Source organism: Sabethes cyaneus, chromosome 1 (assembly GCF_943734655.1).
Source record: "Sabethes cyaneus chromosome 1, idSabCyanKW18_F2, whole genome shotgun sequence".
In the NCBI taxonomy this organism is placed as follows: Eukaryota; Metazoa; Arthropoda; class Insecta; order Diptera; family Culicidae; genus Sabethes; species Sabethes cyaneus.
Window position 1 is genome coordinate 108,083,659 of NC_071353.1, and position 14,820 is coordinate 108,098,478.

General features: G+C 38.3%; 1 protein-coding gene across 5 annotated transcripts in view; it reads left to right on the forward strand.

The window, feature by feature from the left end:
* The first annotated feature begins 5,359 nt into the window (after positions 1 to 5,359).
* The window catches only part of LOC128736941 (uncharacterized), a 31,913-nt gene continuing 22,452 nt past the window's right edge, over positions 5,360 to 14,820 (forward strand). The window contains exon 1 of one of the 5 annotated variants that reach the window (XM_053831458.1): positions 5,360 to 5,471. The gene's annotated coding sequence lies outside the window, so the exon portion shown is untranslated. The other 4 variants (XM_053831466.1, XM_053831490.1, XM_053831473.1 and 1 more) reach the window with 4 other exon arrangements.

Here is a 14,820-nt window from a genome sequence, read left to right on the forward strand (position 1 = left end):
GTATGGAAGTTCAACATGTATTTTTTTTATTCCGAAAGCTTAATCAACTGCTTTATACTTGGAGGAAAATTCGTCAGAGTGTGTTATAGCGAAAACAATTGGTATGAGTTCATAGCGGACATAATAATCTTGCTTGCTGTAATTTTCTAAACTAACCGTAATGTTAAGTACGACATCGGGAACACCACGTATATTGCCCACTAAAGGACGAACACGAATTATTTAGTGTGTATTATTTACATCCTGTGAATTTCGTAGTTCAGTTTGTTTCGGCCAAGAAGGAAGCGAGTCAAGTGGAGACGAGTGAAAAAATGTTGTACGCTCATTAGAAAAGTCCAGAGCTATACCATCGTGCTTTGGAAACTGAAGATCTGTAAAGAAACCAAGAGCAGCTTGCAGGAAGACGGAGGAAACCCGAAATCCCAATATTTCAACACGTGATGTTGCCCAGAAGGTCGGAGTTTCACAAAGCTACGTCCAAAAAGCAAAAAATGGATTGCGGTTTCCAAAACCCGCACTGGAAAACTCTATACCAGTCAGTGGTGCCTAGGCGTAGAAAAGGTGTGGACCAAATTACATGTTTCGAATGCCATGGGCCGCAATGACTTCTGACCATTATCGCTCATAACAAAATGTAAAATATGCGGCCTTAACTATCATGTCCCAGAACTCTCCGCAACGTTTATATAGGAAAACATTCGGTTCCTCAACATGCTTAAGGACCTGCGACTAATCTAGGGTCTCCCTCAGTTGTCCTAGAATCTCCTTCAAATTAACCCGCGGAACGCACGGATTAAAACGGATGAGCGTTGCAGTTTTTATACAGTATCCGGTGTGCCACAAGGTAGTCATATCGGCCCCATAATTTTCATTCTATTCGTTAACGGTTTGCGTAATCAATTTAACTCTTACCATCTCATGTACGCAGACGACTTGAAAATTTGATCAATGAATATGCCTAGTTTTAGAATAACAACTGCTTGCTTCTGGCGCTAGTGTACATTACACCGTTCATCACTAGTGCCAAAAGTAAGTCGTTACTTCAAAACCAGTTATTTTCAATGATCAATTCTACTGTACCGTAAGAAGCATTGTTGCTGTACAAATCTAGGCACCTTATCAGGCAAGCCAGATCACTCGCGATGAAAGCGTTCAACGTTGTTTTGTTTAAATATAATATTAGTTTCGACTGTGGATAGAAACTTGGTTTGGATATTCGGCTTTTGCAGTCTTAGAAAGATTTTATAACGATGCGACGATTATCGTGGAAAGCACCGCAAAGCCATTTGAACAGCGTTTGCGTTACCTACTGATAAGGCTGGACCCCTTGCCCCAGCGACGCATATACCTGGCGGCCTGAACTGATTGTCTAGACCACTTGCGACTGGTAAACTTTTTCGTAATACAACTAGCTTAGATCTGACAGAGAAAAGCCAGCTCAGTGACAGATTGACTGTTTTCGTTTTGTTCTTCTTATATTTGATGCAGAAAGCTTGAATAGTTCCATTTAAATCAAGTTAGGATTGTCGGGTTTGCGAGGGGTTTGAAATTTCATTGCAAATAAATACTACCCTTGTTTTATTCAATCAAGCAAGCCCGGTTCATAGTGACAGTTCTTACCCGATTTCCACTGACAGTTCGAAGCACAAAAATAATCCCAGCTGGCTCCTCTTTCTCAGCCTTAGATACATTTCAATCAACTTATAAATTGACTACAATACTTATAAATTGACTCAGTCAGTTTTAACTGAAGACTCAGCAAATAAAAAAATAATCGCCCTGAAACAATATAATTTATTATTTCGCTTTAGCACGAGTAAACTAACATGATTCATAGAGGAAAATCCTTTCAAGAATGTATCCAGGTTTTGTATTTTGCTTGCAGCCTATTTCCTGAATTGTTCGTAGCATACATTTTTAAAGCAAGCCGCCTTACTACTAATTTTCATGTCTAATGCTGTTCATGAATGACCAAAAGGGGTTAGGTGGATCTATAAGCAATGTCGTTTACATGATTCCACGAGAATAAAAGACATTCCTTCTAGCATAGACTTCCGGTTTCTAGATACATAACTTCGCCGTGCAAACTTATCTTGTGTGATGATTTGTGTGCTAGAAGGGCGCATCAAAATTCTCTCCGACCTTATATGACTTAGGCTTCCCCTTAACTTTAATGATGGTATATGGCAATGTAATAAAATATGTGTTATATGAATATAGAATATATGAAGATATTGCTGATTGCAAGAAAGATTTTCCAATCAATAAGTGCGCGATCGCTCATAAAAGTGCTATTTTGGCTTAAATCGTATTGGTCTCTTCGGCGCACTTATTGCTTGGAGTGTAACGAAAAAGCGCGCCGAAGATACCGAAATGATTTAATGCAGCATCGCACTTTTATGACCGATTTCGCACTTTGGATGGTACAATTTTCCGTGCAATTAGCAATAGCTGGGCAAAAATAGATCAATCTCACCAGTAGTCCTTCGAATGGAATAGCGTTGCATCATTTGAGTTTCCATGAGTGGTTACATTATTAATTTATTTTTTTACCTGGTATCCATGAGCATTATTTAAATTTTTTCGGCCAGTTTTCACTATACAGTAGGAAGTGCTTCATGAGTTAAAACGAAACAAATAATTAAAATAATATATATTAAGCTTACCTACTTACAAGGTCGTGTGGCTCAGCCGTCACCCAAACCCGCAGTTTTGAGATCAGACAGCCGGGAACAACCCAGCATCGCACATCCTAGCTTGGCTACTCTATAAAGCATTACCAGGTAAGGCCACGTGGAGGCGCTAGGTCGGCACTTGCCTTCCCCATTTCATACCCCTTATTTTCCAGCGGAGTTGTATACACGAACTCCATTAAGGTTGCTCGTATCTCGAGAAGGTAGAGATAAGGACTGTATCGAAAAGTAATTAGCAACTTTTAAAATGATATTACTCAAAAATGGGTGAAGTTAGTTTTGCGTTCGTGCAAGCAAAAGTTTGTGTGCAAGTCTAAAAAAACTTGTGCAATCAATTTTTTTCGGTTACTTTTTTCCTTTTGGCTATGCCTCGGATTGATCTTGAAGCCAGAAAGAAAATTCTGCACACTTGGTGCACTGAAAAGGGTGTTACCTACAACCAAACCGCAATACGGTTTAAAGTGCACCACACAAGCGTGAAAAATATATCGACATATATGGAATAGAGTTCTCCTTGAAGGATCTGCCTTGGTCCGGAAGAAAACCTAGTTCCAGTTAGCCCCTGGTGGATTCTGTAGTAGTAACTCATATCAAATGACACCGATCGGTGTCAACGCGTGATTTGGTTAAACTGCTTGAAACAAGCATTGGGATGATTCAGAGAATCAAGGTCAGGAACTCCTTAAAGACACACAAGAAGTGTAAGGTGTCTAAGAAATCCAGAGAGCAATAATCTCGAGCCAAAACAAGCGCACGGAAACTATAAACGGATACTGGGCAACAGCAATAAGTGAATCTATGGACGACGAAACCTACGCCAAACAAGATTCAAGAGCGCTTCCTGGGCCGAAATCCTACACGAAATAAGCGGACAAGGAGGTGGACGATACCGACAGTACGATTGCGCTAGAAAAAAATGGACAGAACTAGAATATGGCAAGTTATTTGTACTTGTGGTCTGTGTTCACGTATTTTCTTCCCAAAAGGTGCAATAAATGCTCAAATTTACAAAGATAAATACTTGGAAAAAAGAGTTTTGCCCTTCTATAAACAGCATCAGTCTCCCTGTCTCTTTTGGCCGAATTTGGTTTCTGCACATTGCGCTAGGCCTGTACTACAGTACCTTTTAGACAATAATATCCAGTTCGTCGAGAAAAACATCAATCCACCAAATTGTCCAGCTCCGACCAGTTGAACGTTTCTTGTCGATTGTGAAGAGGATCCTCAGGAGGGAAGGAACAGTTTCCCAAAGCATGAAGGAATTCAAGAAAAATTGGACAGCAGCACCAAGGAAATACAAATAAGCAAGTGTGCAGAATTTGCTGGAAGGCATTTCATCAAAAGTGCGTCGTACTGATCTTCAATAAACCGAAAACACAAATTGGAATAATAATCGTATTTCATTTTTATTCACGGATAGATGTTGCTAAAGACTTTTCGATACAGTCCTTATGAGTTGCTGCATGAGAGGCTAATGATCGCTGCAGGTCTATTTTATAACTGCAGGTACGCGAGGTACCGATGTTACTCATTAACCAGCCGTTAACCAGCCATTATGAACATTACGAAGCAATATTTCTACGGCAGGAGCTCAAATGGCAACATTCGAGCGCTGCCGTGCAGTAAAAAAGATTGATTTTTGCATGGATGATGAAATAACGCAAGAGTCGTATCTGTTTGTCTCTTCGTGCTATTTGTAATAATTTCGGAACATATTTAAACCAGAAAAATTAACGCAAAATAAGTCTGGAAATCGGGGAAATCGAAACATATCTGGACGGTTGGCATCGCTGGTTCCAAAATTTAACTGGCAGCGTACGCATGAATCGTATACACTTAAAATATTTTTCATATCGAAACTACTAAGTAGCTAAATCATAAATCAACCAGGGGTGATATTGCGATTGCGATTCTCGTTTCGAGTGATTTTGGTTCGTTTCGACCACGTTAAACAAATGGACGAACCAAAATCACTCGAAACGAGAATCGCAATGTCACCCCAGGGGTTCATGCTATCTAACTCGAACCCGAAATTTATGAATGATACACGCAGTTAAGGACCCCATATATGTACGCATATGTTGAGTTGAAAATGAACAAAATGTTGGCGGGTCATTCAGGTCAGGTTTGCGAGACCAACATCTTTTTCTGCCAGCTTGGCTCGTAGCAAGAGTGTAGTGAGAGTGAGTGTAGCGTAGAGTGAGTGTTTGCCTGTTAATTGGTTGGGTTTAGCCAAAATTTGGTTGCAACTACTCAAAATGCCCTTAAAGTGTACAAACTCAGATTTTGAGTAGTTTTTCAACCAAAAAATTGGTAGTAGGAACTTTAAAGTACATCATTTGTCACCGAGAATAATTCAATTGTCGGTAGCAGGTAGTCAAAATTGGTTCAATTTTTTACCCAAAATTTGAGTTTGTACACTTTAAGGGCATCTTGAGTAGTTTCAACTATGTTTTAGCTAAATCCATCCTATTTACAGGTAGATTCATTTAAGCGTGTACGCAATAAAAATAAGTATGTGCATTACGCGTTACGCAATATGTGAAGGTTTCCTTAATGAGCAAGACTCTGTCAATAAGACTGCCGCTTGATTCGAGCTGTTTTGGAAATGTCAAAAAAACATGAAACAGCAAAAGCAGAATGATTGTATAAAAACAAAACGCTGCACATTCCAGTCGTTCCATTCCAGATGCACCTGTTTTATGGAAGTGTTGTGTTGAATTAAAAGTTTAAAAATAAGTACAAGTTCTTGATAATGCAGGCTATGATTCTTCTAAAGTACGAATAAGTGCTGGAATCGACTGATTGTGCTGTGTCCTGTGCCTTCCAATGATCCTGACTTTCTAATAGTGAATAGTGATATGTTTGAATTAAGCCGAAATGAGTCAGCAAAATGTTGGGTGATGAAATACGTGAAATACCACAATACTTATCGACCCGAAAATTTCGTTTGCGACAGGCAAAACTTTAAAATCAAAGAGCTGTTTTTCAAATCTAAAGGCTATAAAATTTTAGAAAAATTGCTCATTTGATTCAAACATTTATTATTTTCGGTTATTATTTTCGGAATGACAAACTTCAAACGGCAAATTTTTGCAGTGCACTGTCGATCCAAATTCAGTTAATTTATAATCATTCGTTTTATTTTAAAGATGCAGTTATTTGATAAATAAAGATAGCATTTAGATTTAAAACTCGTTTTTGACGTAGGACTACGTCTTTCAGGAAGATATGCATGTATAGGGGGGTCATTTCAAAAAATCCATCTCGAAAAGTGGTCAGGTTTTAAACGCTAATAGCTTAGCGATTTTCGAATCGATTTTTTATATTTGTGCACCAATCGATCGGTCAACCTACGTGTCAACCCAAATAAAGAACACTTGATTCTTAGGTGTACACTAATGAAAACTTGTAAATAATGAAGCTTTCTCCAAATGGAAATCCCCGCTTCGTGATTGGTTGGAAAAGATGTCATCAAAGTTCTAATGTGTTTTATGAAAAAACGTGACAGTCTCCCCGTCCCAACAGGTCGAAGATTCTTTACGACGACGATTAAACCTAGACCAACTTAATGTATCTGCCTGGAGTGCGCCAGAAAAAGTAACCAAGTCCCCTCGTCCCACCAAAATTTCTTAACACCGCGATTACTTCTAGACCAATTTAATGTCTTTGCTTGGGGAAATACACCAGAAAGAGTGACAAAGTCTCCTCGTAGGGTAACCAACCTAATTTGGACCCCTAGAGGAAGTAATTTTACATTTATTGGAATAAAATATATATATTACCATCTTTTGTTATGCAATTCATGCAAAACTCTCTTTTAGAACAACTTACCTAAATGGCAAAGTGTAAATGGCAAAATGTATTTTGGACACGGCAAATATCAACGAATATATTTTGGACACTAAGGATTATTCAACCAGGATGATAGTCCAGTCTACTTTTAGTATTTAAATTCATTCTCAATATCAGAAATTTATCATGGGATGAGATCGTAAATTTGAATATAAAGTCAATCACGACTTTATATGGTTTAAATCCGTTTTTTAATTATGCTTGTTCAGAAGACTTTTCAGCACAATTTGATTAGTGGAAATAAAAAACTTTCCGTTTATCATGTAGCATAACAGTTTCACATGTCTTCATGTTGATTGATTATATCAGACATGAAATTAAAATATACGATTTAATATGGTTGAAACGTTAGCAAATATCCTCAGGCAGGAGGATAAAATATTCAAAATTTAATGTAAGTAAAGTCCAAATTATTGCATTCTTGGTATCCGGTTCGTCGAGAAATACATCCGAGTGAATCACTGGAAACGTTTTCAGGGGATTTTGAGCTCTAATTTGCAGCTCACTGCCAGTCTCAATTTGCGAATCGTTCCGTTCATGATACGGTATTTAATGACAGGGCATCCCTTCAGAGCCATTTTCTTTAGCCATTCAACAAGCTCAAGTTCGTCAGCATGATCAAGTACTGGAGCAGTTCCGGGTCTTGACTGGTTTTTGTATTGATTGCTTAGCCGAAACTTGATCGTCGATCTGGGAATACCGAACTGGCGACATGCTGTTTTAATTGCCACACCGTTACTGATTTCCTGCCAGCATTCATTAATTGCCTCCTCCGAGCGGGCCACTCTACATGATTTTGTTGTATTTTGCATGATGTATTCCCTGATAAACAAGATGTTTTAAATAATGAATTGTTATAAATGTTCTTTTTACTTAAAATGCTTACCAATCCAATCACAAATCGAAGAAATAGATAGACGGGTACATTAAATTTGGCTTTTCCACTGAATCTTAATAGGTAAACAAACTGCTGCCAGAAATCAAAATACAGGGGTGTCCAAAATCTGATGGTAAGAAAATTTTCACGATACAATTTGGACACTATTTTTTTGTGGTTTTTAATTAAAATCTTGAGAAGAAACCTTCGAAACCACGTAAAATACGTTTTCCAGAATAAAACTTACTGATTTCATCAATACAAATTCATTGGATTTAGCTATTAAAACCAAATCGAAAATGTGTTGCAAACATCGTTTCCTCTTCACCGACGTCGGATTGTAAGCGGTATGTGGCAATACACTTTACGATTGTAAATTTTAGCTAAATACAGGTAATTTAAAGTGATCCGAAAGCATTCAGGCTTAGAAAAGAATCCAAAGAATATTATTACGATATCAAACTAATCGAATTTTGAGCTACTAGTTTAAAATGTGGCTAAATATGTTGAAAGGGTCCAATTCATGTAGGGGTCCAAATCAAGTTGGTTACCCTACCTAGTGATGTCCGTTAATCGTTCGATTAATTCAACTAATCGAATAACTATAAAAATATTCGAATAATTTTTAATCGAATACTGCCAGCACGAGTAGTTGAATTGATTGAATAGTTCAAAGGAAATAATATGAATGCGAATAATCCCCGAATAATGCCCGCTAATCGTTCATAATCGTTCGATTGATCGAATAAATGAAAAAAATATTCGAATATTTCTAATCGAATACCACTAGCACGAATAGTTGAATTAATCGATTAGTGCAGACAACGCTCGCCGATTAATCGGTAATCGAATAATTGAAAATTTCGGACATCACTAACCCTACCAGCAAAGTTTCTTACGACTACGAATAAACCTAGACCAATTTGATATCTGTGTTAGGGAACTGTGTCAGAAAAAATGACGAAAGTTCCTTTTCTCAACAGATCGTAAATTCTTTACGGCTAGACGTTTCAACCAGAGATGCCATATTTTCTAAAACAAATGTCTGCAACTGCTCGAAAACCGAAACAATCGAGCAGTTTTCCGGCTACTCGAATTTTCTGGTTTAAAAATAATCTGCGAAAATCTGCACACTTTTTTAGGAAGTCTGTGAAAGTTTAAAGAGCTTCGAACAAAAATCTGCACCAAAACAATAAAAGTCAGAAAAACTGCAAATATCTGCAAATTTATAATGATCTGCAAGACCGTTCCAAAAATCTGCAATTTGCAGACAAATCTGCAAATCTGGTATCCCTGGTTTCAACCTAGACGAATTTGATATCTGTGTCTGTGTTAGAAAAGTGCGCTACAGCTGTAGTGCTTTGTTGCTATATTATTCTGTATTGTGCGCGCATTTGCCATTTCATTGGAAGAGTTGAGGCAAGGATGTGCTGCTGAAATGTAAATTTATATTTGAATGTAATCTACTTTCAGGAAATTTCAACTGCTGTATATGTCAGAGACTACGTGTTAATATCGTTCAACTAGTTTTGCAAGTGAGTTGGATGTGACAAACAATTTTTATTATTTTGACGTAGGACTACGTCTTTGTTTACTATACTGGGACTGGGTAGCACTTTGTGAAAATGAAAATAGAAGTGTAACGTTTAAATGAAAGATTTCAAATACTAGTAACTACTAAACTACTGAACGAAACTGAACAATTTATATGTCGCTGGATAGATAAAATGACCAGCAATTTTATGGGGTGGTAAGAGAACAATTTTAAGGAAGGTGTAAGAGGAGGGGGGCTCCTATACAGATGAAACACAAATTTCCCCAAAACTCGAGAACTAATCAAGCAAATGGAACCAAATTTAGCATGTGGGGGTTTTTGAAGGCAGGATTTCTTTCTACGGTGTACTGAGACTTCTTCCCATTCTAAGAGGGGAGGCTCCCATACAAATGAAATACTCACTTCCTCATAACTCTAGAACTAATCAAGCAAATGGAACAAAATTTGGAATGTGGGGGTTTCAGAAAGCAAGAATTTTTTCTATGTTAAATCGATACCCTCTTTAGGAGGGGGGCTCCCATTCAAATAATATACAAATTTCCTCATAACTCGAGTACTAGTCAAGCAAATGGAACCAAATTTGACATGTGGGGGTTTTTGAAGGTAAGAATTTTTTCTATGGTGTACTGAGACCCCTTCCCCTTCTTAGTGGGGGGGCTCCCATATAAATGAAATACAAATTTCTTCTTAACACTAGGATTAATCAAGCAAATGGAACCAAATTTGGCATGTGGGGGCTTTAGAAGGCAAGAGTTTTTTATGGTCAATTGAGACCTTTTTTAGAAGGAGGAGGGGGCTCCCATACAAAAAATAAATAAATTTCTTCATAACTCGAGAACTAATCAAGCAAAAGGAACCAAAATTGGCAAGTGGGGGTTTTTGGAGGAAAGATGTTTTTCTATTGTGTACTGAGACTCCTGAAAAGGGGGCTCCCATACAAATAAAACATAAATTTCCTCATAACTTGAGGACTAATTAAGCAAATGGAACCAAAATTTGGCATGTGGGGGTTTTTGGAGGCAAGAATTTTTTCTATGTTGTAATAGGACCTTTGCTTTCTTTAAGAAGGGGAGATCCCATACAAATGAAATACAAATTTCTTCATAACTCGAGAACGAATCAAGAAAATGGAACCAAATTTAACATGTGGGGGTTTTTGGAGGCATGAATTTATTTTGAATTTATTTATTTTATGATGGTTTCCTCACCCCTGTGGTAGGAGGATAAGGACTCTCCTACAAATAAAACAGAAATTTTTGTGTATGTGCCATATTTTCTGCTTTGTAGCAAGCGGTAAGCTGTGAAAGCACACTAGTAAAACCTTCTCGAAGCAAAAGACAGTGGATCGACGCCGCTAACTTACGCGCCTGTTGCCATTCATGTCAAAAGAGAAGGACATTCGAATGGCACGTCATATTTGCGATGAACGTGCTTTAGCTTTAATGTTATTTGTAACCAATGGCCCTTTTGAAGGCCTACACGCGAGTTAAAGTAACATTATTAAAATAAATCAAGCTACGCATAATCCTATTCAATACAATATTCTGTGGGCTGGTCATTCATTACCATTTCAACCTTTATGATGCACACGAGTGATTTTTAAAAGAAATCTATGTCTGAAAGGTTGCAGGCGTTGTACTTATGAAACCCCGTCCACGCATTTCATAGCCATAATTGCATTCAATGAAGAATTGAATCTGAGTATTTCGCTATTCTCTTTTAAACATTCACTTAAACAACGGCACTCACAGATTCTTATAAACATATAGAAATGCAGTTTACATTAGTCTTTGATCTGATGATCTGATATAGTCCTACATCACCCTTTCGTACAACCCTTAGGGCTGTATACCTTGTATTTTTTTCTGAATTCAGTGAACAAAAATCTATAAAAATCAGTTGAAAAATTTTGTACAGTTTTTTTGATCAATATATTAATGGGTATTAATATATTAATAGGCTATGCAAACAAATGAATAATCCTCTTGGTGAATGACCCTTTTGGGTTAAAACCACTCTAAAAAAAAATGAATAATCCGTTTGCTGACATGGTAAAAAGTTTTGAGAATATCGTGAAAGATATTGTTTGCAAATCCCAATGGGGTGATATACCCAAGAAACTTCCTTCGCATCAGTGTTGTATCCTTTTTTGAATCCATTTGCTTTTGCTGCCAAAATTTGAGTAGAAATGAACCCACTTTTTACCGCGTGGCAGTGTTCAAAAAAACTATCCTTCCCCTCTACAAAAGCGTGTCGTTTGTCATTTGTGTCAAAAAAAAATTAAGGAAATATGACAAAGATATCAAGGTACGCTAAAAAATTGTTTTTTAAACTGTCCAGTCACTGACGAGCGAGGGGTCGACTATTTCGATGTATTAAAAGTGGAATTCCCTCTTTTACAATTTTCAACCAACAAAAAATTTCAATATTTTAGATCACGTATCAATATGAGCCCTGTTTACTCAAATTGTCACTGCAGCAAAGCAATTACACATGATTGTGACTTTTATAAATAACTTACCATAACTTAGAAGAATTATTTTTAATAAATTTCCTTAAATTGACACCATACAAACACATCGATAAATGATGTTTAATGAACGAATAGAAAAGTAGTTCTGACTAACGCGTCCGTCACTCACATGGGGCATGGAACCGGTCTGTATCTGAAAAACTACAGTTTTTAACCGCGAAACAGATGTGCAAGCATCAACTATCTAACTTACACAAATTGGTGAGAAATTGTTTTAGTTTGCATCGTCGAAATCGAGGATAAGCTCGAAATAGAAGTATAGGACGACGAAATTGGTCTCGTCCTCTATAAAGTTTTATCAATATCGGATGAATATTTTTTGTCAAATGTCAGACTTCTATTCACGAAACTGTAAGTTTCCATTAGTTTATCAGTTGAAGGGCCTAACTTACGATCTTTTCTATTGGGTGGTTCAATTCAGAAGGTATTTTATTATCAAACTGTTTCTGGAACGCATCAGAAACGTTTGGCTCAGGTTCCTTCAGCCAAGTACGTATCGTTAGAAATCCTTTATTGCAAACGAATTCCCTATTGCCGCGATTCATACATCTAATTTGTGTGCTTTTTCGGGGTTTACATCTTCCAACGACAACCAGTTGCAGTAAGGGGACTGCTAACTAGCAACATAGTGCAGTTGGAAATTGCACTGCATTTGAATTGGCGCCGACAGCATTCGTTCTGTGGATGAATCGTAAGTCGAATTGCGACGGCTACCGAAGCGCAAAACAATTTTCTCGTAAATTTGTGCTGGTCTTTGTAGTAACTAAATGAAACGCGAATACTGGTTTTAAACACTTTATTCGTACTCTCCACTTATCGACCGTTACGCCGAAAATTCAAACAACAATTCCTCGAGCATAGCTCTCGTTTACGATACATAACCGTTTGTACAGAGTTCCCAGATATTCTTTCTATATGATTATAACTTGCGCACAGGGTTGGAACTATGTCGAATCCTACATCCCTCCTCTACACAATGGCCGTGAACTGATTAAGTCTGATAATCATGCAGATAAGCCGGTTTGCATACCGACCGTCCTGGACGATGATTAGCTTTCTCTAGTGGAAATGATTTTGAACTTTCGTCGACCTTCCTCTCTTGCGACGCAACGCCGTCATCGGATTTTGATGTTCCATCAGGTTCACCTTCCGGGAATGGTGGCTTGGTTAGAGCTTTAAGATGTGATGTATTCCTATGAATGATGCGGTCTGTCTCAGTCGATTCCAAAGTTGCATCCGATCCAGTTAACTCAGTAATCCTAAATTCCTCAGGTGCGAATGTCGACGACAGCTTATTTTCCTTCACCGTTCGCTTTGCAACGACAATATCACCTTTTTTCAATTCTGTATGTTTGGCGTGGCGCCGAGCATTTGTGTATCCAGCTTGGTTTACCTTTTTGCTCCAGTCTCTATCACGTATCTCCTCTTCTTCCATTCGAGTTCTTCTGTTTTCAATGCTCGGAAGTTTATCGCGTAACACCCGCCCAAACATCAATACAGAAGGCGCTACACCCGTTGTTGTATGTGGCGTGGAATTGTACATTAGTAAGAAAGTTCTTAGGTCCCAAACCCAGTCTTGACTGCCTGATTCTTGACTGATCTTCAAATGTTTTAGTATGGTCCTGTTGGATCGCTCAACTTCCCCATTTGCTTGTGGCCAATATGGAGTTGTTCTTCGCAGTTCGATGCCATACTCTCGACAATATGTAGCAAGATCTTCGCTGATGAATTGCGGTCCATTATCAGCCCGCATTGTTTCTGGTACGCCGAATCGACAAAATGATTCATGTAATGCCTGGATGGTATGTTTGGCGGTAATTTGTTTCATTACTACAACCTCAGTGAATCTGCTATAGTAATCCACCATAACTAGAAGATTGTGTCCTGATGGTAATGGACCCATAAAATCCACAGCTATGTCAACCCATGGTTTGGTCGGCATTTTTGTTCTTTGAACATATTCTGGAGCTCCTAAAGAAGAAACTAACGTACACTCTTTACATCGCTTGACACAGGACTCTGCTGCTTTATCCATCGATGGCCACCAAACTTTTTGACGTAGGCGTCGTTTCATTGCTGATATACCCGGGTGAGCTTCATGGGCTAATGATATTATGCGATCTCGAAGAGCTTCTGGAATAACCAAACGAGTTCCTCTGAGAAGTATTCCATCTAGTTCACATAGCTCAGTTTCGTACGGCTTATAATCTCTTGGTAGTTCTTTTTTCTCTCCATTTTTGAGAGCACATAACGCAGCCTGTATCACATCATCTGCCTTAGTTGCGTTAACAATTTCTGTTAGCGTTAACGCGGCGGGTAATGCTTGTTCAACTATGTTGCAAAGGTACTCGTGACCTTCTGAATCAAACTGTTTTGCGGAGTGCACTGTCAGCCGGGACAACGCATCTGCGATATTGGCACTTCCAGGTATATGTTCAACAACGTAGTTATAGGTTTGTAACTTTAGAACCCATCTTTCGATGCGAGCGCATGGACGTGACCTAGGACTGAACAAAAACTCTAAAGCCTTGCAATCAGTCATCAAAGTAAATTTTGTCCCCTGTAGATATAATTTGAACTTATCGACACTCCATACGAGTGCAAGGGCTTCGCGTTCTGTTTGAAAATATTTTTTTTCAATATCGGTTAACGCCTTACTAGCATAAGCTATTACTCTGTTACGTCCCTGAGAATCTTCCTGGAGCAAAACCGCTCCAAGACCTGTAGGGCTGGCGTCTGCTATTAGCTTTGTGTAATCATTTGGATTAAAGAATCCTAAACAGTGGATATTGGAGATGGCGGATTTGATTGCTTCGAAATCTGATTTTTCCTTGGATGACCATCTAAACTTTACGCCAGATCGAAGTAATTGTCTTAATGAATCGGTTTTTGAAGCAAGGTCTGGAATAAACTTTCCAACATAACAAACTAGTCCCAGAAAACTTCTCAGCTCGGATACATTCTGCGGTTCTCTGAAATTTGTAATTGCATCGATTCGGCTATCTAATGGCCGTATACCATCCACAGAAAGTTCATGACCAAGGAACGGTAAGCAACTCACGTTGTAAACGCATTTCTTGTCGTTTAACAGCACTCCGTATTCTGATAGTCTATTAAGTACAGCATTTAATCTCTCGTCATGTTCCTTCTGACTTTTCCCGTGTACCACAATGTCATCGAGATAAACCACAACTCCGTCGAGCCCAGCAACCATTGATTCCATAACCTTCTGGAAGAGCTCTGGTGCGCAGCTAACACCAAACATCAACCTTTTATATCTGTTTTAAATATTATCCGCGATAATATG